The 25792-nt window shown below is 51.2% G+C and overlaps 1 protein-coding gene across 1 annotated transcript in view; it reads right to left on the reverse strand.

Moving 5' to 3' along the window:
• The window catches only part of EMP2 (epithelial membrane protein 2), a 73897-nt gene extending 48431 nt beyond the window's left edge, over positions 1 to 25466 (reverse strand). Inside the window, exon 1 of the mRNA XM_057314828.1 lies at positions 25227 to 25466. The gene's annotated coding sequence lies outside the window, so the exon portion shown is untranslated. The remainder of the gene's footprint in view (positions 1 to 25226) is intronic.
• Positions 25467 to 25792: the final 326 nt, after the last annotated feature.

Genomic DNA, 25792 nt, shown 5'->3' on the forward strand with positions numbered 1-25792 from the left:
TCATATACTGCACCCCCAAGCCCACCAGCCTGGGTCACCAGACATCCACCGGGCCAGGCCTACTCCTTGTCCCTCAGGGAAGCTCTGGCAGCTCCCAGGGCAAACATTCCTGCTGGGCAATCCCCAGAGCTTGGTGCTTACCAAGCCATTTTCAGTGAAGGACCAGTCTGCTTGTTTTGGGGGTCCCTGCATCACGAGCCAGTTCCATAACATACAAGAAAAGCAATAAAACCCGCCAGGTCCCTGCAAGTTGCAGCAATGGCAAATAGCTCCCCAGATTTCGGAAGGTCTGGTGCTCGGTGCTTCATGAAACGTGCAGACGGACCATGCACTGTCTGGACACACAGACAACGATGGCATGGGTGGGTGGGTGCTGGCTGCTACAAGGCCCCAGATACCTGCCCAAGGGCTGGGGACAGCAGAAGATGGGGAGGCAGGGAGGGAAGGCCCTGAGGTTCATATAGTCTGTAACCCCAACAGGAAGGAGCCAGGGTGGGAACCAGGAGCAAAGCCTGGGAAGCGGGGCTGGGGGAGGCAGACTTGTGGGGAGGACTCCCCACACCCAGAATCCGGCTCCAGGGGAAGTTCTTGCAGGGGAGGGAGCCAAGTTGTCCAACTACTCTCGTCACCTGCCACTTCGCTTCAACCGCCCTGCGGTCCTTAAACTTCTCTGGAGTTGTTTGTCAAGCACCTTCTGGCTCAGATTCCAGTCCGAGAGGAATGCATACTAACAACAGGAAAGCAGGGTCGGAGGCCTCGTGGCGTCTCTGGGCCCAGCCTGGGGACAGCTGGCCTCAGTCTGCCAGGCGTCAGGTCCCCCTGGCAGGGTGGGGTGGCGATACCGTCCCTGCCCAGTGTGCACAGAGATGGCAGCTCAGATTGCCCCGCCCTGCCCCTCCCTGGGCTCTCAAGGAGCCCGAGAGAGATGAGAGAGACGCAGAGAGGTGAGATCGAAACTCTCCCCACTCCTTCCAGAGGAGGCTGACCCCGCACCCCACGGGCTGGCTGCCATGGTTTCTGGGCAGGAATGCCTCTCCCTCTACTTCTTGCATACAGTAGGCGCTCGGAGTATTTGCCCAGGCCTCGCACGGTATGCAGCCAGGCCTGGATGGGACCCGGCCCCACCCGGCATCACCTCCAGAGCCTCGGCCATGGTGGCTGCATTGTGCCAATTCCTCCAGGTTTGGAATGTCTCTGTTTACCATCAATGTCAACTCAACTTCAGAACATCCAGCTCCGAGAGGCCTGCTGGGGTCTGCGGGGGGACACAGGGCGGCGCAACAGGAGCAAGCCATACACGCGGCCCCCAGCCCCCTTCACGGTCTGCAATGTTGGAGTCCCCGACCCCGGCACAGGCCACTCTGGGCCTTGGAATGGAGCAGCCATGTGGGAGTCGGCCCCCGGGAGCTCCGTGGGTCCTCGTAGTTCCCTGCCCAGGGTTCCCAGCTTCTTCTTTGGCACAATATGAAGAAAAGCAACAGTTCCTCTTCCGAAGCGCTGCCCTCTCCTTCTGTGTCTTGGATCACATAGGTCTCCACCTGACATGACCTCTTTTCACCTGTCCAAACCCTCCCACTCATTCGCGATCTCAGCTCTTATCGCGGGATTGGAATCTGGGACCACCACCACTTCTAGCTCTGTTGCCTTGGGCAAATTACTCAACCTCTCTGCGCTTCCATCTTCTCATCTGTAAAGTGGAGTGTCGGGAGCATTTCTCATAGTTGTGGCAGCCTGTCACCTTCGAATAACCTTCTGTCTCTGGGGAAGCATCCGTGGTATGAGCCCACACTCGCTAACGTGGAAGCAGATCTCAAATGTGCAGCCCCCTTGTATCTAGGACCAAGCGCTGGGTCCTAAACAGACACAGCCATGGAAGATGTCCACGGGAACGAGCCCGCCCGGGGGGTGGGGGTGGGGGTGGGGGCGGTTAGTTAACTCAGGCAGCGTCTTTGCGGTTGGTGAACTTGGTGGCAGAGGCAGCTGGGTCTCTGGGAACGGCAGCGGCTGGGCTCATGTGCCTGCAGGCGTGCTGGTGTTAGGGCAATCGTGTGTTTGTTAAAGCATCCCCCTGGTAAGTGTTATGTGTAGCCGTGTGCCATATAAACCCAGCTTGTCTCCCCAACCCTGAGTTCACAGAGCTACCTAATACTTTCTAAGGAAAACCTTTTCTGGGGGCGGTTGGGTGCTCAGCTGGTTAAGCATCTGACTCTTGGTTTCCGGCTCAGGTAGTGATCTCAGGATTATAGGATCGAGCCCCGAGTCGGGCTCCATGCTCAGCAGCACAGTCTGCTGCAGATTCTCTCCCTTTCTCCCTTTGCTCCCACCCCGTGCATGCATGCTCTCTCCCTCTAAAATAAATAAATCTCAAAAAAAGAAAGAAAGAAAGAAAGAAAGAAAGAAAGAAAGAAAGAAAGAAAGAGAGAAAGAAAGAAAAAGAGAAAAAGAAAAGAAAAACCTTTTTTGCTTAAAGTAGCCAGAGTGGATTCTATCACTTGCAGCCAAGACCTTAAATGAATTCATGGGGGCAATAATAATGTCCACCTCCCAGGCGGTGGTGAGGATTAAGTACCCCCACAGCCTTGGTGGGGAATCAAGAGGAAGCCAGCTGAGCACTTCATGAACATCTCCCTCTTATCCGCGGTATCCAGTTTCACAATTTGGGGACAGTGTGCTGTGCATGCCTGTGTCCCAGAGCACACCTCCCTCACAGATAGGCTGGTTTTCCCTGCCCCCCTAAGAAGGCCAAGAACCCCAGGGTGGGGGGGTAGACATAAGACTGTATGCCAAAGGACCCCATTCTCTGAATTCAGCATTGAAATAAGACCTGTTTCCTGCAGAGGCAGGGGCTCCTACAGCTGGGAACAGCCCCCCATCCCCATGGCAACTGAGAGGCACTGAGTTTCCTGACCCAGGGGCATGTCCCCAGCCCCAGAAACCACCATCTGGAGTAGGATTGGGATCCCAGGGTCCTAACTAGGTAGGGACTCAGCCAGTCCTTGCATGTGGTTCCCACACCCACGGTCCCTCCCTGGGGCAGCAAGCTCGCCCATGGGGGGTTTGGTGGGGGCATCACTTAGAACCTCGTCCTTGTAGTCCCAGAACTAATGTCCCCCAACCATCTGTTCACAGGGAGCTGCCTCCACACAGCCACGCTGGGGCAGGGTTGGCCTCCCAGGCATCCTGAAATGACCCCATAGTCACTGAAAGAACTGATGGAAACCCAAGTCAGGGGCTATGCCCATGCTGCTACTTCTCCCCTCCTGCCTCTTCTAGTCACCCAAACTGGTCACCTTGAAGACCTCCCTTGCCCTGCACAAGGAGGTCCCCGTGCTGAGATGGCTAGTGTTGCCCCTAAATTCATGTCTACCCGGAGCCTCACAATGTAACCTTATTAGGAAATAGGGTCTCAGAAATACAAATCAAAACCGCGATGAGACACCACCACCTCACACCTTTCAGAACGGCTAAAATTAGCAACACAGGAAACAACAGGTGTTGGCGAGGATGCAGAGGAAGGGGAACCCTCATGTGCTGTTGGTGGGAGCACAAACTGGTGCAGTCACTCTGGAAAATGGCATGGAGGTCCTTAAAAAGTTAAAAAGAGAACTACCCTATGACCCAGCAATTGCACTACTAGGTATTTACCCAAGGATACAAAAATACTGATTCAAAGAGATACACACACCCCTATGTTTATAGCAGCATTATTTACAATAGCCAGGTTTTGAAACAGTCCAAGTGTCCATCCATAGATAAACAAATAAAGAAGAAGTGGCATATATGCACAATGGAATATTACTCAGCCATCAAAAAGAATGCAATCTTGCCATTTGCAGGGACGTGGATGGAGCTAGAGGGGATAATGCTAAGCAAAATAAGTGAGTCAGAGAAAGACAAATACCGTATGATTTCACTCATATGTGGAACTTAAGAAACAAGACAGATGAACATAGGGGAAGGGGGGAAAAAAGAGAGGGAAGCAACCATAAGAGGCTCTAACTATAGAGAACAAACTGAGGGTTGATGGATGGGGGGATGGGCTAGATGGGGGATGGGGATTAAGGAGGGCACTTGCGATGAGCCATGGGTGTTACATGTGAGTGATGAATCACTGAATCCTACTCCTGAAATCAATATTACACTATATGTTAGCTAACCAGAATTTAAATAAAAACCTGAAACACAAAAGGAAACAGGGTGTTTGCAGATGTCATTAGTAATTGAGAAGGGTTCACACTGGGGGCACCTGGATGGCTCAGCGTGTTAAGCATTCGACTTTTGATTTCAGCTCAGGTCATGATCTCAGGTCGGGCGATCGAGCCCCATATCGGGCTCTGTACTGGACGTGGGACCTGCTGAAGATTCTCCTTCTCCCCCTGCCCTACCCCCCTTACTCTCATGCTCTTTCTCTCTCTCAAAAAAAAAGTTCACACTAGAAAGGGAATTTTGGACACACACAGGGGAGAAGGCCATGTGGTGGCGAGAGCAGATGGGGTGATACAGTGCAGGTCATGGGACGCCAAGGACAGCTGGCTGCCCGTGGAAGTTGGGAACAGACTCTCCCCAGAGCCTGGAGGAAGGAACCAGCTCTGCTCACACCTTCATTTCTGACTTCTGGCCCCCAGAATGAGAGAGAAAGACACATTGTTGCCCTTTTCAGCCACCTGGTTGTGGTAACTTGGTACAGCAGCCCTAGGTGACTCCTATAGTTCCTTTTTTCACTAAGAGGTTATGAACAGCGTGGAGGGGGCTGGGGGAGTTCTTCTGACGTGGGCTCTGCAGGTGCGTGAAGATGAGTCGCCCATCCCTCCCTCCCCCAGATGTTCATAATTCAAAGATGACTAGGACACAGGAAAGTTTGCATAAGGGATTTGGATTGGATTTGGATTCCTTCTAGGAAGGAAACAATGGAGATGCTGTCCAATAAAAAATAAAACAGCAGTCATATCTCTAATTTTATATTTTCTAGTAGCCATGTTAAAAATATGGTGAGATTTAGGGGCGCCTGGGTGGCACAGCGGTTAAGCGTCTGCCTTCGGCTCAGGGCGTGATCCTGGCGTTATGGGATCGAGCCCCACATCAGGCTCCTCTGCTGGGAGCCTGCTTCTTCCTCTCCCACTCCCCCTGCTTGTGTTCCCTCTCTCGCTGGCTGTCTCTATCTCTGTCAAATAAATAAATAAAATCTTTAAAAAAAAAATACGGTGAGATTTAATTTAATAATATATTTTCATTAACCTCATAGATCCAAAGTATTATCATTGCAGCATGCAATTCAGATACAATGTATCAACAGTATATTTTATCTTTCTTTTTTTTTTTTCCTTTAAACTAGTCTTCAAATTCATACTAGCCATACTTCGGGCGCTCATTGGCCACTTCTGGCTTGTGGCCCACATATTGGACCCCGCAGCCTGATTCCTTGTTGCAAACAGAGTGTGTTTTGTCTGGCGGTGAATGGCAAGATGACTTTTCCATGCTTGTCCGTGTGCCCAGTGGCCAGCAGGGCAGGCTGGTAAGACTACTGCTTATCTGCAAGCCTTGCTAAGTGATCTCACACCAACTCCTTGTGTCATAAGAGGCTGTACGCAGGTTCCTTCCCCTAAAACCCATCCCCCCACCAAGGCTATTTCATCCAAACCTGTACAAGAAGCAGGCAAACAGGTTCCACAACGGACCTGGCACCTTTGGCGGCCTGCAGGAGGTAGGGCAGGTAGAGAGGGTGCTGAAGGGGAGGGGCTGGGGTGTCCTTCAGGCCCCAAAATGCAGGTATGTGAGCCCGGACTACACACTCTGGGAAGAAAAGCCCCATGTACGGTCTTGGTGTTGGAAGACGTTACACGGAGTAAGCTAGAGACGGATTTGTCCACGGTCACTCAGGACCAAGGAGAAAATCTGAGCCTTTGGACTCCCCAGCCCAGAGCTTTTTTGCTAAGCATGCCACCCAGTTATTCAGGGCGCCCAAGGACTAAAGCAATGCTTCTCGGAGCAGAGTCCCAGGACCACCAGTGAGGGAATACCCCCTGTGCAGGGGACGGGGGCATGCTCATTAGAACATAGAGTCTTGGACCTCAAGTAACAGGGTTGAAGAATCTGCATTTTAACTACTTCCCTGAGTGGTTTTTAGAGACACTGACATTTCACATACGAAAATGCATAAATGTTGTAATTCCCTGTGTGACCGTGGGTGGTTGTCTTTCTGGGACTCAGTTTCCCTGCATGTAAAAGAAAGGTGTTGAAGTCGATTTCTAAAGGACTTCCTAACACTACTTTCTAGGGCTATGTTTACTGAGCCATTTCACCCCTACTCCCACCCCGGGGGACAGGCAGTATAGCCCACAGGGGTAAATGCACCCTTCCTACAGCCGTCCCACCTGGACAGCTGCTGCCGGGTGGGAAGGTGGGCCCAGGGCACCAGCGCTTCCAATTTTCCAAGAGGGAACCAGGAGCCAGATTTTTCTGTAAATCTCTTGATTTAAAGATTGCATCCAATTTCTAAAAGTCAAAGTCTTGTATCTAAAATTCAAAAAAGTGAAGAGGCCAGACTGTGCCCTACCATTTTTAGGAAGCATTTGGCCCAAAATTAATGGTATAACCATTTCCGAGCCATAGATAGGTAGCTTTCCTCATTTATACTCAGCAAAAAGGCTCCCCTCCTTATTGGAGCAGTTTAACCACCGACTCTGCATAAGGGACCTTGGTGCCTCTCTTTCCTCATCTGTAAAACAGAGATAATAAAGGTCCCTACCTCATAGGGCTGCCACTAAGATGAAGTGAATTAATTTTGTGAAGTGTTCACAGAATAAGCCCTTGGTAAATATTTGCTCTATTATTGTCGTTATTAGTAGCCAAAGCAGCTTGGAGTGGGGACATTCTGTGTCACACACAAGGACGTGCCCAACGTAGCCCACTCCCCTCCATCTGGAGGCTCAGCCAGTGGAGACCCTCCTGACCCCCCACTACCAGTGTGTGGGGAGCTCAGCAAGGCACATATAGTCCTTGCAAAGAGGGAGATGACAAGCTGCTTCTGGGAGGTTGGGATGCAGCCTTCCCAGACTCTGTGCCCAAAAGCCGTGTTTGCAAAGCTATTGTTGAAGAGTAACAAACAGTAGGGACTAGGGACGCTGAATGGTTCAGGGTGGTCCTGGCTCAACAATGGATGAGAGCGGCTCCTGGCTTCCCAGAGTGAGTGAGTGAGTGAGAGGTGTGGCTGGGATGGAGAGCTGGCAGAGGTGTAGGTGGGGGCAGTGACGGCTCAGGCTCCGGGCCAGCCCACCACCCCCACCCCAAGGTAAACACTGGTTAGTATGTCGGTCCGCTCCGCTCCCTTGCTTGACATCATTCAATAACTCCTAGAGCTCTCAGGTGAAGTCCACACTCCTCAGCATTCAGGACTTTCCTGGGCTGCCCCCTCCTCCCTCTTGCCACTTGTGATCCCTGGCTTTGAACTTGATGCTGGAGCCTCTCTCATAAGACACCCTCTGTCGGACACACCAGTTTACACCTGCTGTTTCCTTCCTCTACTCAGAATGCTCTTCCCCAGCAGGTCCCGCCTGGCTAGGATTCTTGTCCTCCTTACAGTGCCTCCTCCAGGAAGCCTTCCTAATCCTCCCCCACTGGGGTCAACGCTTCTCTATGATGAGGACGCAATTTCTGTTCACTTGGCCATTTCCCCTAAGCTGTCAGCATCACGGTGGGGCGGCGGTGGCGGGGGTGCTGTCAGGGTGGAGCTGAAGAACCCCAAAGGGGCACTTTCCATTCCCTGCCCCTGAGTATCCCCCTTCCCCACCCCCCTCCCCAACCTTGACTTTAAACAAAGATTATCTGAGGATCTCTGCGGCGCGGGGGGGGGGGGGGGGGGGGGGGGGGGGGGGGGCTCTCCCTGCCTTCCAAGGGTGATTTGAGCCCAACCGTGCTCCCCTCTCACATGCATCTGTGGAAGTCCTAGGCCCCAGCACCTCAGCCTGGGACCATGTTTGGAGACAGGCTCTTTGAAGGGGTAAGTTAAAATGAGGTCATGTGGGTGGGTCCTCATCCAAGGTGACTGGAGTCCTTACAGAAGAGGAGATTTGGACACAAGCATAGCAGGGATAAGAGGATGCCCCAGACAGGAGCTAAGGAACCAATGTGGATGAGTCACAAGATCCCCAGATTTAAGAACAGGAAAGGCCACTTGGTGTCCCCCTACCTGCTCTGGTGAATGAGGAGACTGAGGCCAAGAGGGGGAAGGGACCTGCCCAAGGTCTCCTGATAATGGGATAGCCTCTGGGGCTGGAGCAGACCCTCCAGGCTGAGCTCTGGCCACACCACCCTGCTGCTTGTGGGTTTCGCTATTAAGCAAAATTCATTCTGGTTCTGGGTTCCTCTGCTTCCCTTGGGCCAACTGGCGAATACTCGGGTTGGCCCTTCCTTGATGACACGGGACTCAGGCTTTGAGGAGGAAGCTGTCTGGCCGCTGGGGCGGGGGACATGGTGTTCCGGCTTTGTGTCTGCTAAGATACTCCCTCCAAGGGCCTCTCCATGTGTCCAGGCAGCCAAGAACTTCCCCCACGTGGGAGCTTTGCCCAGGATCTGGGGATGAGCAGAGAGTGATGGGGGTGTGGGGGCTCCCTCTAGACACCGGGAGCAGGGGAGAAGGGGGACCTCACGGAGGTGACCTTGAGCGGCTCTAAACCACAGGGACACAGAAAGCAGGCAGGGCCCCGTCCTTTCTCTGGCCACCCGCTGCCCCCAGCCAACATTATGTCATACTGGACTCCTGTGCGGAAGAGGTGGGTCCTGCTGTGCGGGAGGGAGGGCAGATTTCTAGGTCACCTGTAGGTGGACGGTCACAGTCAGCTGCCTGACAGCATGTGCGGGACTGTGGCCCCAGGAGCCCCTCTATGGCTAGGAGCTCAAGAAACCCACAAGTCCCCAGCTCTGTCTCATCCTATGCCACCCCCTCTTCCCCATTATGCATCCTCGGCTTGAAGCACTCTCAGGATGGGGAACTCACTACCGACAAAGCGTTCTATCCCACTGTTGCAGAGTCCTAAAATCACCACCATGCAATAGAACTATAATGTGAGCACATTCATGCTGTCGCAAGCAGTAAAAAGAAATAGGTGAAATTAATTTTAATAATGTATTTTCTTTAACCCAACATTTCTAACACCTGTGATCAGCCCATAAAGCAACATTTTTAAAATTTAGTGAGATGTTTTACATTCTATTTTTTGCACCAAGCCTTGGAAATCTGGTGTTTTATTTTACACTTAAGCACTTCTCCACAGGGCTAGCTCTTCTGGTGCTCCAAGGTCACATGGGGCTGGCGCCTGTAGGACTGGACGTGGACTTTTTTCTTAGGCTGCATTAAAATCTAACACGTGTTAGATTGGTTGGTTTTCTCTTTGTTCACTGTGCTTACAGACTGATCAGCTATTTGGTAACAATGAGTAACTACAAATAAACTGTTATGCTCTTAACTCCGGGCCAGCCACTAAGCCAAATGCCTTATGTGAATTCCATTTAAAACCCACACGACCCAATAGTGCCATTTTTCAAAGGAAGACGTGGAACATCAAAAAGGTCACATAGTTAGCAAATGAGAAAGCCAGGACACGGCCCCAGGTCTGTGATCCATTCACTTAGTCGATAACACCCGCTGTCCAGTATGGTAGTTGCCGCCATCTATCACAGTCGAGCACTTGAAACATGGCAACCAGGCTGGCCCCAGCTGCGGCATGCCGTAAACATAATACACACACCAGATTTCCAAGACATAGTACCAAAAGCCAATAAATAATTTTTATGTTGATAACATGCTGAAATGACACTTTCTAGGTTCAGTAAAATATGTCATTAAAATTGATTACTCCTGTTTCTCTTTGGGTTTTTTTTTTTAAGTGGCTATTAGAAAATTTAAAATTTCCCATGCATTTGGCATTATATTTTATTGGAGGATGCCACTCTAACCTGTTTCCTTCTGGGCTAAATATTTTCCTTTCCTTTAACAGTTCATGCATGACATCATTTCTAATCCCTTCCCTGAGGTGCTCCTTTGGACCAGTGCTCCTAGCAGCAAACAATGGTCTGGCTGACCCTTCTTCCGTGATCTGCCTGTTCATGTCTTTTGCCCAGTTTGGGTTGGAGCCTTCTTCGTAATTAGAGGCATTTACGTCTTTTTTTTTTTGTCCATTGCAGTATTGCAAATGCTTTCTCCCAATCATTATCAGCCTTTTGATTTTTTCTGTGGTCTCTTTGGCTACATAGGTTTCTGTTTTTATGCACCCCATCTGTGAACAGTTTCCTTGGGGATCTTCTGGATTTCATGTCACGGAAATCCAGGGAAATCTAAGATTTTGCCCACTCCCAAGTTTATCAAAAAGTATCCTGCATTTCTTCTACTACATTCACTTCTTAATCCTCTTTTCTCTCATCCAACTGGAACTATTTGTCTGTGATATGAGGAAGGGATCTGACTTAATTTTCCCCTAAATGTGTAGCTAATTGTTCCATTTAGTGAATAATTCATCCTTTCTTTTCTTTACAAAATGTCATTTTTAAAAATCATCTTTGGGTTCTGTTTTCCCTCTGTTGGCAGTCAAGTCAGCCGCCAGCAGCTCCGAATTTACATCTGACCAGTTCAACAAGCTCAGCACACAGAGGTCTTCTCTAGGTAGTTCCAGCAAAAGTCCCAGGGCTGATTCTCAGTGGACACTTAACCCAGCGTGGTGGCTGGGGATGGATTATGCTAACAGGCCAAGTCTGCCCTACCTGTCTCCTGGAGCAGAGGGGTGAGGATACTTGAGAAAGTGGGGGAGGGGGTGGTTCCTCAGAGGGAAATTGGGATGCTGGAGACAGAAGGAAGAATGGATGCTGGTCATCAGAAACATGCCTAACACAGTGTGGACTCTCCTGGCCTGTCACTGGGTGCCCCAGAGCCCCAGCTCTGTAACCATTTTGAAGGGAGGTCCTCAGGTCCCCTCTGTTCTAGCCAGGCTTCCCCCTCCAAGATCAGCTAGGGTTGTGTCTACCCTAGGAATTCAGATTTGACTCCAGATGCCCCTGCAGGGGGATCCCCGCCAGCCTGGAAAATCAGCCCAGTGGGATTGGGGGGGACTGTCTTGCCCACTCCTGCCCCAGGACCCTTGGTCAGGTTCCTTCTCCCTGCCAGAGGGGGTGAAGCTCAGGGAAGGCAGGAAGAAGGAAGGGTGACAGCAGGGCATGGCCACTGTTTACAAATAGAAAGCAGCTCCTTCCTGCCAGTCCCTGAGAATGGTGCTGTCTGGGCTGGCTCAGGAGGTCGAGCTCCTGCAGGCAAGGTCCCCAGAATGCTTCTTCTGGCTTCCCTCCAAGGGCAACCCCTGGGCCACTAGGGAACAGCCTAGACTGAGAATCCAGAGATCTACTCTTCTGCAGAGAGGTTTTGCAACACAGGCCAGCATGTTGACCCTGGGGAGCAGAAGCCCATGTTTCTACATAGGGTGCCCCAGCCCTCCGTGCATCATGCCACATAGGCGGGGACTGCAAGCGCCACCCTCTAAGCCTACAGGGGAGCAGGGCGTGATTCGAGGAGTCCTCAACACAGGAGGCCAGAACCCAAATACTCTTGGTGGCTCCCCATCTCCATCGACCTCTCCAAAGCATTATTATTTGTAATAATGCACTGACCGGGACAATAGGAACTGAAAACGCCATAAAAAATGAGAATAAAACTCTCTTTAGAAAACTTGGCTCCATTGGATGACATGGAATGTTATCAACGAAACAAAAGCAGGCTTGCTTACTACGCAGGGGGAGGACACCCGGGTTCAAAGCTCAGCATTGCCACTTACTGGCGGTGGCCTGGAGGCTTGTTAAACATTTCACGCCTTTGTCGATTCCCCTTCAAAATGAGGCTGCAGACAGCCCCACCTCTTAAGGTCGCGTGAGGCTTGGCAAATCGAATGCCTGCCGTAAATGATGGGTAACCGCAGTAACATGTTGGGTGACTGGAGCACCTGGGAAGGGACATGAGTGGCAGCCATGTTGTAAGGGAGGGGAGGGAGAGCGTGGGAAGATTCTGTGAAGCAATGGCAAGTGGATTGAGATTAGCTGTAAACGTATATTGCAAAATCTCTAGGGCAGCCATTAAAAATACATATTTTTTTAAAAGACTGATTTATTTATTTGAGAGAGAGAGAGCACACACAGGGGGAGGAGCAGAGGGAGAGGGGGAGAGAGAGAATCTCAAGCAGACTCCTTGCTGACCACGGAGCCCCACTCGGGGGATTTGATCCCACAACCCTGAGATCATGACCTGAGCCAAAATCAAGAGTCAGACAGTGATCCGACTGAGCCACCCTGGCGCCCCTAAAAATATTTTTAAATAAGTATAATTCATAGGCAAAGAGAAGAGGGAAAAAATGCAATCATATAAAACAATTAAAAACAGAGAAGACAGAAAAGGAGGGGAAGATTTCTTTTAAAAGGAAGAACAAGTACTCTGAGTACTGTTGCAGACATGGTAGAGATTAATCCAACTGTACCATTATACTAAGTGTGAATGGTCTAAATACACCAGTGAGGAAACAGAGATCATCAGAGTAGGATAAAAAACAAGACCCAATCATATATTGTCCACAAGAAACCCCCTTTAAACACCAATGAATGGGAGTGGGAGGCAAGGAGCTGTGGAGCCAAGTTGCCCAGGACTGACCCAGCCACTTCCTCAACCTCTCCAAGACTCAGTTTTCTCTGCTGTGAAATGGGGATAGGAGTGATTCTCATCATAGAGAGGTGTATTGTGAGAATGAAATGAGTTAATTCATATCAAGCATTGAGGATGATGTCTGGCACAGAATAAGCACTGTAAGACTGTAATGTCTTCAGCACCATCATTATTATTATCCAAGTACAGCTTCAGCACTAATCCAGCTCTCACTTCCAACCAGCCTTTCACTGAAAAGCATCCCCTAAACAGAAACTCTAGAGCCACCACTGTTTCCTTCAGTTTTAAGACCAGGATAAGCCACATAATTTTCAGGACCCAGTGCAAAATGAAAATGCGGGGCCCCCGGTTCAAAATTAAGAATTTCGAGAAGGTGCACAGACAGACCATTAAATGGAACACAGGGCCCTTGTGAAATTCAGGCCTAGTGAGGTTGCACAAACCAAAAGGGCAAAGTCAGAATCTGGGATGCCAACCACCCTGCCCTTCCCCCTCTGCTGGCACAGTGTGCTCCCCCCCCCCCCATCGGATCAGGAATGCGGTGACCTCCTGGCTGTGAACACACCTCACCCCTCCAGACCCATGCAACCCCAGCCCAGATGAAACCCCAGCACCCCTTCCAAAAGCAATGCTTTGCTGCCTGCTTTCTTTTCAAATCCTGGACTGACCCAGAATTTTCCAAGGGGGCCTCCTTTCTGGACCCCCCAGAACTGGGGGACAGGTTTGGTAAGGGGAAGGACGGGGCTAAGACTGTTTCTGGCAGCCTTGCTCAGGGGTGGGCTGGTCCACAGACTCCCCACCCTCGGTTCACCCACCTGGCCATGCACAGTCCCCACTCCAGGGGGTTGGGGCAGAGGTTTTTACCTCTGGGGGCCCTGTTTACCAGGTCTGGCAAAGTCCAGGGGTTCGGCTCGCTCTGGTCCATCCCTACCCTGTCCCAAAGGTCACCACCCAGGGGTCCTTGCCCTTTGGGGCACTCTCAGAGCTGCAGGGGGATGCAGACCTGGCAGCAGGGTGCCTACTAGCCCAGGCACTGGCGTAAGCAGCAGCCCCGGGTGCCCAGCCTAAGGCAATTCTCAGCAAGTGTGGGCAGGAGGCAAACAAGCCTTTAGTGTCAGCACGGCCCACCCGGCTCAGAAACACGTCCCTTCAGTCGGGTGGGGGGGGTGAGGTCTGATAGTAACCCCTCCAGGCTCAGGGACTGCAGGGCAACCCACCCCCAAAGCCTGCCCCCCCCACCCCTGTTTTGCATATCCATCCCTCCCCTGCTGCACCAGGGGGGAGGTACTCCCTGAAGGCCTGGGTGCCAGCAGCTGGGTTTTGATCTGGAAGATACCATCCATCCCAGCCTGGGCAGGGCACTGGGAAAGCCTCTGCTCCTCCGCCTCTTTCCATTCTCTGCCCCCTCAGAAATGAACCTCGCAGGCATCCTGCCAAGTTCAAAATCCTGAAATGCAAGCAGCTGCATCGTGGGTGCTGCTGCAGGGTGGGAGCCAGGACAGAGGAGAGCTGGGGTGGGGCTAGCTCCCTCTGCTGCACCCCTCCCTCCCCCTTCCCCCTGCATTTGTGCAGCAGACGGAGGGGTCCCCCATTCCAGGGCAGCGGTGATGTTTCCAGAACCCCAAATCGAGAGCTCTATGTGACGCATGAGCTCTTGCGGGGAGACCGGCGGGCAGAGGGAGCGGTCTGACATCAAGGACACACATTGAGAGAGAGCTGCCCCGATTCAGAGCTTAACACGCAGCACAGGTGAGGGTGACGGAAGGGAGAGGAAGCGAGTGCAGGGCAGGAAATGAAGGTACTGTTTCTGTCCAAGCAGCTACTGGGTTGCAAGAGCGAACTTGTATAATCTCAGAACAGGGCCTAGCGTTATGGGGGTGCCAAAAATGTGTACCTTAATGATTGTTACTGTTATAATTGTTGCTACTCTGGCCTGTTTCCTCACTTCCCCACAATGTCAACAGTTCCTCTGCCTCCACCTGCCTTGGGGTGGGTGTTGGGGGGACGATGCCTTCCCAGGGAAGGGGGTGGATTTAGCAAACTCGGGATGGCCTCCAGGACGCCTCTGGCCTCTACTGGGGGCTCCCAGCACAGGCAGGCTCCTCCTTGAAAACCTGCCTCTATCTCAGACCTCAGCTTGGGTTTATTCGTGTCCGGTTCACTCTCTCTCAGCTCAAATTCCTGGGTGGTGGGGGGCATCAATCCATTTGGGATTCTCCTGGTGAGCTCATCTTGTGTGTAGGCAGGGTAACAAGTACACTTGGAATTGAATTAAAGTTCATCACTGGAACTAATTCCATTCATTCTGCAGCCAGCCACTCATTAACAAGTATTTCTGGAGGCCCATCACCTGCCAGACGCTGTGCTGGAGGTAGGCTTGCAAGAATAAAGAAAAAGATGGCGCCCGCCTCCTGGCACTTGGAGCTGAGCAGGGGTGCAGACAGCGACCACCCACAGTGTTGGACAGAATCCCCTGAGGGGCACCAAGAAATGGCAGGTTCTGATGCCGGGGCTGGGGAAGGGCCCAGGCACCTGCATTTTTAAAAGTACTTCCTATGAGTCTCATTATTGTTCCCCCAAGGAATGAGAATTCTAAGCAAAGCTAAGCACTGGGAAGGGAAGGAAACTGAGAGCACCCAGCGCAGAGCAGGTAAGGCTGAAGAGGTGGGTGCTGAAGTACAAGACTGGTAACTGGGTGAAAGAGGGGACAGCATGTGCAAAGGCCCTGCAGGGAAAGAAGAGGCCAGTGTGGTTAGAGCGCAGGAGGAAGGAGGAGCTGGAGAGGTGGAGCAGAGCGAAAGCTGGGGTGGGAGAGATACCCCAGGAGCACTGGAAAGCTCTGGAAAGGTTTTGTGCAAGAGGAGCCAACATGCTTGGTGTTTGAAGGATTTTTCTTTCAGCTGATATGCACGCAGAGCCCTACAGCCACACTGGCAAAATCAGGCTTCCCTCCTAATTCCCTCCTCCTGTGGGGCCCTGCAGAGGAAGGAGGGGGAGCCCAGGTAGCCCGGAGGCCAGCCTTGGCAGACAGGAATCTTTGGACTTGGTTTTTGCTGCCACCTTCAGAGCCCAGCTCATGGGGCGGGGGGGAGTTCTGGAGGGAGGAATTGTTTTCCAGTCCCACTGCCAAGATCTACCCCTGGCTCCCTTGCCCCTTAGAAGCTAGTGCCAGGACCAGCCCCCCATTCCACCCATCTCCTCTGCCCCCTGGGGTCACCTGCCAGGATGCTAACAGAATGCAAGGGGAAGGAACGCATAAGAGCAGACACTCAGCCCCGCCGGGGCATGCTCCCCCTCATCTGTGTACCTACCTGACTGAGCCCCTTCTCCTACACCCTCATGCCCTGTGGTGTGGCTGGCAGCCAGGAGCTGGGGGGTCTGCAGCCCCTCCTGTCCTGCAAAAGCTGGTGGGTAGGAGGAGGCAGTTGGGGAAGGTGGACAGCGCCCAAGGGGAGTGCGCTGCCAAGGGTGGTTAGCACAGAGCACCACCTGTCCATTCAGGGACTGGGGGGCGTGGCACGGCTCATGGGGCAGGGCCACAGACTGGGCCTTATTTACATACAGCCATGAGGGGGCGGGGCCAAGACTTTGCCTTAATTCTTAATCTGTGATCTCCCCACCTCCACCCCCATAAGGTGTGGGGGGCCTCCACCAACTCACCAGCATCTTTACTTCTCTGTTTAGCGTATGTAAGACTCCCGGACCAGTTAGAGGGGGAGAGAAGGGAGGAATGACCCCCATTCTGGGAGCCATTTCTGGGTAAAGCCAAGTGGGCTGGGGTTTATGAGAAACCAGGACAGGGAGGCAGGGTGGGGATACACCAGCTTTCCGCATCCTTCCATTCCGAGGGTGAGCACGCCCTCCAACCCCTTCCTAGAGGCCTCAAACCCTCTCCCCCTCCTTCCGTCCCAGGGGCAGGAATGAGGGCCCCCTCATCAAACTTACTCCACCATTTGCTAAATCAGCCAGTCCTTTGCTAGTAAGGCCTCTGAAGTGAACGTCCCATCCCACCATCCACCCCCCCAGAGCTCTCAAAGTGGTGGCAGGGGGTCCCTAACTGATATTGGGCAAGTAGGACCAGCGAGCCACTCCCTGCTGTATGCCAGTCTCGAGGCCTGCAATTCACAGACCTTATTTCAAATAATCCTGGCTGAGCCCCTGTGAGTAGAAACAACGACAATGACAACAGTGGCCCCATTTTACAGATGAGGAAATCAAGTCTCAGGCTACTGCAGAGTCACCCAGATTGTGAGCTGCCCACAGTCACCCAGAGAGTGAGCTGGAGAGCTCAGATTTAAACCCAGGCAAAGGGGCTTCAGACCCCCTTGCAGTGAGCGCTTTTAACCCTCATGCTGACTCACAGAGAAGGCGAAAGACTCCCTCTCGCCTGTAGGGAAAGGGGAAGAGGAGTGACAGAAGACAGAAGCCCAGAGCACCTGGGCAGGTGACTGGGGACAGGGAGAGGACCAGGTGAGGCAAGTCAGGAGCAAAGTGTCAGGAGGTCCTTGGTTCCTGAGCATGCGGACCCTTTTCTGGAAGGTCCCTGAGCCCCAGAGCCTCCTTCCATTTATGTGTGTGCATTGATTTATTACATAAAATGTTAAGATACTGTCCAAGTTTTCCATCAACATGTTTTCTTGTATCTAGTGGAAATGTTCCAGAGTCCACACAGACGTTTACTTGGGAAAATGAGGTTGGAGGGAAGGAGTGGCCATAACTGATTCTCCTTCTCTCGCTTTTTTAAAGCTGAGGTGATATTCACAAAACCTAAAATGCCCCAAAGTGCACAATTCAGTGGCATTTAGTACATTCGCTACGTTGTGCTCCCACCATCTCTGCTAGTTCCAAAACCTTTTCATCAGCTCCAAAGGAGGCCTGTATCCTTGGAGCAGTCACCCCCATCCCCTGCTCCCCAGGGCGGGAAGAGCGAGGAGAACCTAAGAGAGAGCACCTGCTTGCAGTCGTGCCCCGCTCAAGGCTTCCCTGCCTGCTTCTCAATTCCCCATCAGGATGACCCCTTATCAGGACAAGAGGCCACACGTCCCTTGGGAAGCCAGTTCTCTGACTCATATCCTGGGCTGATGGGTCTCCCTCAACTTCTGAGACCGCCAAAGCCCAGCCGGGGCACACTTTCCCTCCCCACCAGGCATGTGGTGGTAGCGGGGGGTGGAGAGATGGGCTGGCAGCCCCCTGGGTGCCCTCCACTCAGGCTATCCTGGGCTCTGCTCCCCATGGGTGCCCACACCCATGCCTGCCCCCAGAAGAGCGCCAGGAATCCCAAGCAGCATAGTTGGGTGGGGAGGAGGGAAGGACCAGCTGTCTCTGGGACACCGAATTCCTTCCTCCCGGGAGCCTGTCTGCAGTCACATGGGACCCTAGAAGGTGCAGCAAGAGGCTTCAAGTCCAGCCCCTAGCCTGATATAGAGATCAAGAATGTTCTGTGTGTTTTTAGGGGAGGAATAGAAGGACTTCACACAGCTCCTTAGGAATTTTAATTGCGTGTTTTGAACCTGCCTCCCATTCCTGCCCCTCCGCCCTCAGCCTTGGTGAGGGGACACTTGTCAAGAGTGCCCCGGGAACGACAGGAGCAAACAGCCAGGACTTTGTATGATGGTGACGCATTGACATTTCTGGGCAAGGCCAACAATGCAGCCGCCTCCCTCCCAGCGACTCGCTGCCTGATGCTGGCTGGTGTGTGTGTGTGTGTGTGTGTGTGTGTAGGGGTGGGGAGCACCAGTGGGGAGCCACCTGGGGGCCAGTGCCAACTCATCCTGTGTCCCTGTGGGCAAGCGACCTAGCTGCTCTGTGCCTCAGTTTCCCCTTCTGTAAAATGGGGACCAAAACTGCAGCTACTCTAGAGCATACATGTGGGATTACTTGGGACACAGGGTAAAGCACCTGGCACCTCATTGGCACTCAGAAGGTGATCTCCAAGTATTATGACTATTAGGAGAAATGCTCTTCCCCAGGGCAGCTGCTGGGCGAGTAAGGCTGGGGGGACATTCTGTTCTCGGGGGCTGGCCTTTGCCAGTGGCCTTGCCAGACCCCTCCTGACTCTCGAGCCCCCTTGGCATAGCTTTCCTTCATTTGGGAGGCTGTGGTCAGCGGTTCACACCCTGAAGTCCCACAGCAGGGCTTAAGTCCTGTCTCAGCCATTTACTCTCTGTGTGACTGTGGGCAAATTTCTCAACCTCTCTGCGCCTCTATTTCCCCGTCGATAAAAGGACGTGCAAATAGAACCCGTGTTCCAGGGCTGAGCGATGATTACATGAGACAGCACTTCGAAAAACTGTCTGGCACAGAGCAGTACTCCATAAGTGTGAGCTGCTTATGAAAAACTACTACTGAATACCCTTCCTGTGCGGGTTATACTTGGTCTTAATGGTCACCTGCAAAAGGGTGTTTGGGCAACAACAATGGAAGAATCTTATTGGGCCCATTTTATGGATGAGAAAACAGAGGCAGAAAACAGCATGGTGAAGCGGCTCTCCCAAGAGCAGCACAGCTAGGAGAGAGTGGAGTCCACGTCAGAATCCAGATCTAGGGGCGCCTCGGTGGCACAGCGGTTAAGCGTCTGCCTTCGGCTCAGGGCGTGATCCCGGCATTATGGGATCGAGTCCCACATCGGGCTCCTCCGCTATGAGCCTGCTTCTTCCTCTCCCACTCCCCCTGCTTGTGTTCCCTCTCTCGCTGGCTGTCTCTCTCTCTGTCAAATAAATAAATAAAATCTTAAGAAAAAAAAAAAAAAGAATACAGATCTAACTTGAAAGTCTGGCTTTTACCCATGACATTATACACCCCCCTTTTAAGCAACGATTAAGAGGCCTCCTTCCACCCATGACAGAAAGTCCCTGTTTTCAGGATTTGTCAAGAAAAATCTGTAACAACAGAAGGCCCGTATCAATTCAATACCATATCGGTTGAACACAGCAGCACCCACCGACACTTAAATAGTCATTTAAACGCCGCTTGAGATGCATTATGCATTTTTCTGCCCATGTCTTGATGCTCACATGGGCTTAAGGAGCCGTGGAGGAAGGGGGAGGATGGGATCTCCTGTGCTTAGTGAGCGGGGCAGGTGTTGCTGGCTTATGGAGCCCTGGGTTTTACTAAAACCACAAGGAGAGGGACAGCGGATTACTCAACAGTAAAGAGGAACCAGCTACTGATACATGAAACAAGGATGAATCTCAAAACAATTATGCGGAGTGCAAAAAAGCGAGAGGAAAAAAAAAAAGGAGTATACAATGTACGGCTCCATTTGCATAAAATCCTAGCTAATCTCTAGTGATAGAAACAAATCAATAATCAGCCGGTTGAGGGAGGGGTAAGACCAGGGTGGGGGGCACAGGAAACTTGTCAGGGTGATGGGTTCATTCGCTATCTTGGCTGTGGCTACGGTTTCTTTGGTGAATACATATGTTAAAACTGATCACGTTAGCGCACCTGGGTGGCTCTGGTCTTGGTCTCAGGGTCCTGGGATGGAGCCCCTGCCCACCGCCATCTGGCTCTGTGCTCAGCAGGGAGTCTGCTTCTCCCTCTCCCTCTGCCCTTCCCCTGCTCACTCTCTCTCCCTCTCTTAAATACATAAAATCTTTAAAAAACCCAAAACTGATCATGTTGTCCTCCTTAAATACAGGTAGTCTGCAACTGGTCACAGCCTTCACTGAGGCTGGGGAAGACTGCACCTGGGAAGCCTCTGGGGGAATTCAAGGGTGGAAGGACAAGGCGTGGGGTGGGTGAACAGACCAGGGGAGGGGCCTGGGGTGAAGCAAGAGTTGGAGAGGCTGCCCAGGCAGGGGGAGCCAAGGGAGGATGGTCCCCGTGCCCCCACCATGGAGGTGGCAGAGCTCAGCTTCAGGGAACAGGAGTAAAAGAAGGCCCTGCAAATTCACTTTTTTAAGAGAGGAGAATATACTCAAAGCCCATTTTCTAAAATCACACTTGACTTCTCAGCAAAACACTATTGTTTCCCCCTAGGACACTGATGGGCAACTGTGGCACAGGGTCCCATGAAGGCAGGACTGGGCCTGGTGTAGTCACTGCTGGGGCTGCGGGGCCTGGGGTAGGTGCTGGCATGTGCCAGGCACTCAGGGAATGTGTCATATGGAGGTATGAATGAATGAATGAATGAACGAACGAACAAATGAACAGAGATGACTTCATATCAGGTAAGGCAGCTTCCAAGGGCAGCTAGCCCGTGCACGCATCCTAAGTCACAACCACCTTCATTCCCAGACCAGACGGTGCAACTCCTGTAGCCTTCAAGGTCACCCTCAGCACAGACAGAGCCAGTGTGACCCGTCAGCTCTCCTAATGGGGCAAGAGAGTGGACTGCGACCCCTCAGCAGGGTTTCTGGCAGCAGGCCTGGGAGATCTGAAGAGAACGCAGAGGACTGGCTCCACCTCTAACTTGCTGTGTGACTGTATGCAAGTCACTGTGCCTCTCTGGATGGGGCTTTCTTCTTCTCAAAAAGGAGGGCTTGAGAGTATCCTTCCTGAGGCCCTCACCAGCTCCATCCATTCACACAAGAAATATCCTGTGATCTCGAAGCTTCAAACCGAAAAGGGGCCTCTGGGATCACCTTTGTCAACCAGAAAAGGAAAGATCCCCAGGACTTTTGCATTCCTAGGGCATTACTATCAAGGCTTTACTATACTTTTCCTGGACTCGGTTTGCAGAATTACTGAAGCAGGACTGGGAAAGAGAATACACACAACGGCGTTCAGATTCATAAGTGTCCTGGTCTCCTACAGCTCTAGGCTTTACTTCTTAGACCCCATGCTCCTCCTTTTAATGGAGTGGGAAGTGGAGTGCAAGGAGAGTCGCTTTTGGTGTCTGGTACAATAATAACTGATAAACAATGAACACAGGGGAGAAGCATGGTGTCACAGGAAGTCAACAGGACAGGAGTCAGGCACTTTGGTCCCTACCCCAAATCAGCTTCCCCTGTAGTTGTGTGGCCCATGCTTGAGGTCCCCTGTCTTTCTCTAGCCCCTGAGCCTCAGTTTTGTAGGCTGGATCAAAGGGTTTTTCAGGGAGCCTCAACAAGGTAGAGGGATAAAATCAGCTGCCTAAGTGGTCAGCAGGCAAGATACAGGGGTGAAGCAGGACTGTGTGTGGCAATAGGGAGGAGTGGGGACTGTGGCAAAATCAACACTGGGAGCTCAGTGTATCAGCTATCGTGGGGAATGTGGGTGGGAGGTAGTCAGATAAGCCCATCTTTGAGAGAGGCAAAAAAAAAAAAAACATTGTAATGCAGAATTTGTTATTTCAATGTTGGTAACGAATTCAACACATTTTTGAAGGCTTCCTACAAACTGAGACTTAGGTCCAGGCCCATTAGCCTTGTCAGTTCCTACATCTTCAATCCCATGTCCTTTCTTGTGGTTTCTCGCTTTATCTCCAAAGTCTGCTGGATTTCCAGCACATACCTGGTCTTCTGAAAAATGCTAAAATGCTGGATTAGGTCGTGGAGGCAGGAGAAGGCTAGAAGTGTGAGCACATGCTTACACACACACGCACACACACGCACACACACACACACCCCGTTTAGGGAGTGGTGCATCCTCTGGAGCCAGCTGGGCAGTATCCCTTCTGAGAGGACAGGGAAAGCGAGTCAACTGGGAGATCCTCCAAGTTCTCTCAATTTGTTCTCAGGCCTGGCAGGGAGCCAGCACTCGTCTCTGGGATTTCCTGCCTGGGCTGCAATGGGGAGACACCCTGTATGGCTGGTCAGTGTGCCAGCTTCTGAGAGCCACTCTGGGATCCCACATCACTGGCCTCTTGGGTTGTAAACAGCATATGGATTGGTAGGCTTACCTTCCCCACATCCACATGCAACTACCCTCCTCTTTTTCTCCTTAAACTCAGAAACAACCCACCGGTCCAAGATGGATATATATGCATTCATATATGCTTGTTTGGCCATTTATATGTCACTCAATAAAGTATTTATGGGACACCCACTGTGTGCAGGGACTGAGGGTACGCAGGTGACCAAAATCTCAGGGTATCCCCATTCCCTCCACTTCACCTCCTGCCCCCCCCCATCACTTCTGACAGTTCACCCAAAGTTTCCTGGGCACCAAGCCTGGTAGTCCTTCTTTTTCTCCTACTAAAAGTTTTCTTACCAATGAGCACACCCAACATCACTCATCATTAGGGAAACACAGATTAAAACTACAGTGAGATACCTCTTTACACCCATGAGGATGGTACTGTCAAAAGCCCAGAAGAGAATAAATGGTAACCGAGATGTGGGGAAATGGGAATTCTTGGGGGGAAGAGCATGGTGGTTGCTCCAAAGATTAAAAAGAGAATTACCATAGGACCCAGCAATTCCTCTTCTGGGTATATATCCCAAAGAACTGAAAGCAGGCTCTCAAAGAACTAGGTGTTCGCCCATGTTCATTGCGGCATCATCCCAGCTGCTAAAACATGCAAGCAACCCAAGTATTCGTTGACAGAGGAACGCAGAAGCAAAACGTAGTATAGTAGACCCATGCAGTGGAATACCATTCTGCCTTAAACAGGAAGGAAATTCTGACAGATGCTGCCACATGGATGACCCTGAAGGACATGATGCGAAGAGAAAACAAGCTGTCGAAAAAGACAAATACCGTACGATTTCATGTGTATGACGTAGAATAGTCAAAATCATAAAGGCAGAAAAGAGAAGGGTGGCACTCAGGGGCTGGGAGGTGTGGGGAGTTAGTGTGAAATGGGTATAGAGTTTCAGTTTTATAAGATGGAAAGAGTTATAGAGAGAGATGATGGTAAAGTTTGCACAGCATTACCAATGTACCCAATACCCCCGAACTGCACATTTAAAACGGTTGCTGCGAAGGTCAATTTTAGGTTATGTGGATTTTATCACAATGAAAGGTTTAAAAAAAATTCTTGGGGCACCTGGGTGGTGCAGTCGTTAAGCGTCTGCCTTCGGCTCAGGGCGTGATCCCGGTGTTCTGGGATCGAGCCCCACGTCAGGCTCCTCTGCTGGGAGCCTGCTTCTTCCTCTCCCACTCCCCCTGCTTGTGTTCCCTCTCTCGCTGGCTGTCTCTCTGTCAAATAAATAAATAAAATATTTAAATTAAAAGAAAACATTCTTAACAGTGAGCAAACCCAGGACTCAGATCTCGGTTTCTTTTAAAAAAAATATTTTTTTTTTAAGATTTTACTTATTTATTCATGAGAGAGAGAGAGGAGAGGCAAAGGGAGAGGCAGGCTCTTCACTGAGCAGTGAGCTTGACTCGAGGCTCGATCCCAGGACCCTGGGATCACAACCTGAGCTGAAGGCAGATGCTTAACAGACTGAGCCACCCAGGAGCCCCCCAGTTTTTCTCTTTGAGTATAGTTGACGCACATCGCCAGACCCTGGTTTCTAAATATTATTCTCAAAAAAACACTCACACACAAACAACACCAAAAACCTAACAAATGAAACAAAGAAACAAACAGACAAAAACCAAACCAGAGCTCCTTGGAGAAATGGCTGATTCTAGTGATGGAGCACGGGGGGAAAAAATCCAGAGGAACCTGGAGCATCTTGTAGGATTGGAAAGTAAGGAAGTCCTCAAAAGACGGAAGAGTGGGGGATGTGTCAAAGGGTCACAGGAACCAACCTGAAAGAGTTCCCAATGGCCAAAGCCCGAACGATTGGAGGGACACAGTAAATAACACAGTATTACATTATAACTCAAAGCCTAAAATAAACATCCAGGAGTGCATGAATACAAATAAATGATAGAATAAATAAGGGTAAAGGAACATACTTAGAGAAGAATTACGAATAATATATATAAATACTCTCCCTCCAAGATGGGGACCTTAATCCCCCTGCCCTTGAGCGTGGGCTGCGTTTAATGACTTACTCCTAGAGTATGGAAAGGGAAAAGCAGGAACATAAGGTGGAGAAAGTTTGGCAGACACCACCTTCCCCAAGAGATCGTTCATCATCACCAAGGTCATCATCCACCACGAGAATGTCACAAACGCCCTGATATGAGGGGATGGGAAGGGGACTTCCCCTCAGTGGTCTTCCTCCCAAACCCGTAATCCCAGATGAATCATGAGAAAAACATCAGACAAACCCTAATTCAGAGACATGTGATGAACACCTTCAAACCCCTACAAATACAGGTACTCTTCAAAACCGTCAAGGTCACGACGTCAGGGACCACCTGAAAAACTGTCCCAGGGGAATTAATGACTAAATGCAATGTGCTACTCTGGGTCGGATCTGAGGACAGAAGGAGGCCGACCCACGGAAACAGACTCGCGAGTTTGTTATCATTAACGCACTGATGTGCATTTCTTAGTTTCGACAAACTCACCACAAGGTAAGATGCGGACATCAGGGCAAGGCAGGCGAGGGGTACACGGGAACCGCCTGTGTCCTCCCTGCAACTTTTCTATAAATCCCAAACTACTGCAAAATAAAGTCTATTTATAAAAGCACTTCCTCCCGGTTCATAAAGGAACACATGTTCACTGCAGATAATTCGTCCTATAAACAAGTAACCCGCGCTTGCTTACCATCGGCTCTGAGCACACCAGCATATTTCAATACAATCTTTCCTCCTGTGCACTTTTGACGCAATTCAGGATCAGTTCACATCACATTTTTGTCCTCTGGGCTTTCAGCCTCACAAGCACATTCCCTCAGCATTCAAGCATTTGGCACGGCTCTCGTAGCTACTCACTATCCCATGACTCGGCTGTGCGGTACTTTGCTTAGCTGCTCTCTCTGCGGCTGGACACGGCGTTCAGAGGTCTCTTACGATACATAAATTCTAACGCGTCCAGCTGGGTCTGCGTTCGGGATAGTTTCCTAAAGAGAGTCTTGAGAAAGACATTCCTAAGTGGAAGGGTGTGGACCTTTTAAGGCTCTTGACGCGTGTTGCCAATTTGCGTTCCAAAACTGTATGCACGTGGGTGTCCCGGCCAGCGGGATACTTAGCACACCTGCTTCTAAAGGGTTTTCTTTATTCTTCGGAACATCCCCACGCTTGCCCCTCTGTCTGCGATCGCCTGGACTCTGCTGGCCCCTGTCTGTGCTCTCTGGGCCCCTTTGTCCTATGCCCACACCAGCAGCGCCCCTC

Source organism: Ursus arctos, unplaced genomic scaffold (assembly GCF_023065955.2).
Source record: "Ursus arctos isolate Adak ecotype North America unplaced genomic scaffold, UrsArc2.0 scaffold_2, whole genome shotgun sequence".
In the NCBI taxonomy this organism is placed as follows: Eukaryota; Metazoa; Chordata; class Mammalia; order Carnivora; family Ursidae; genus Ursus; species Ursus arctos.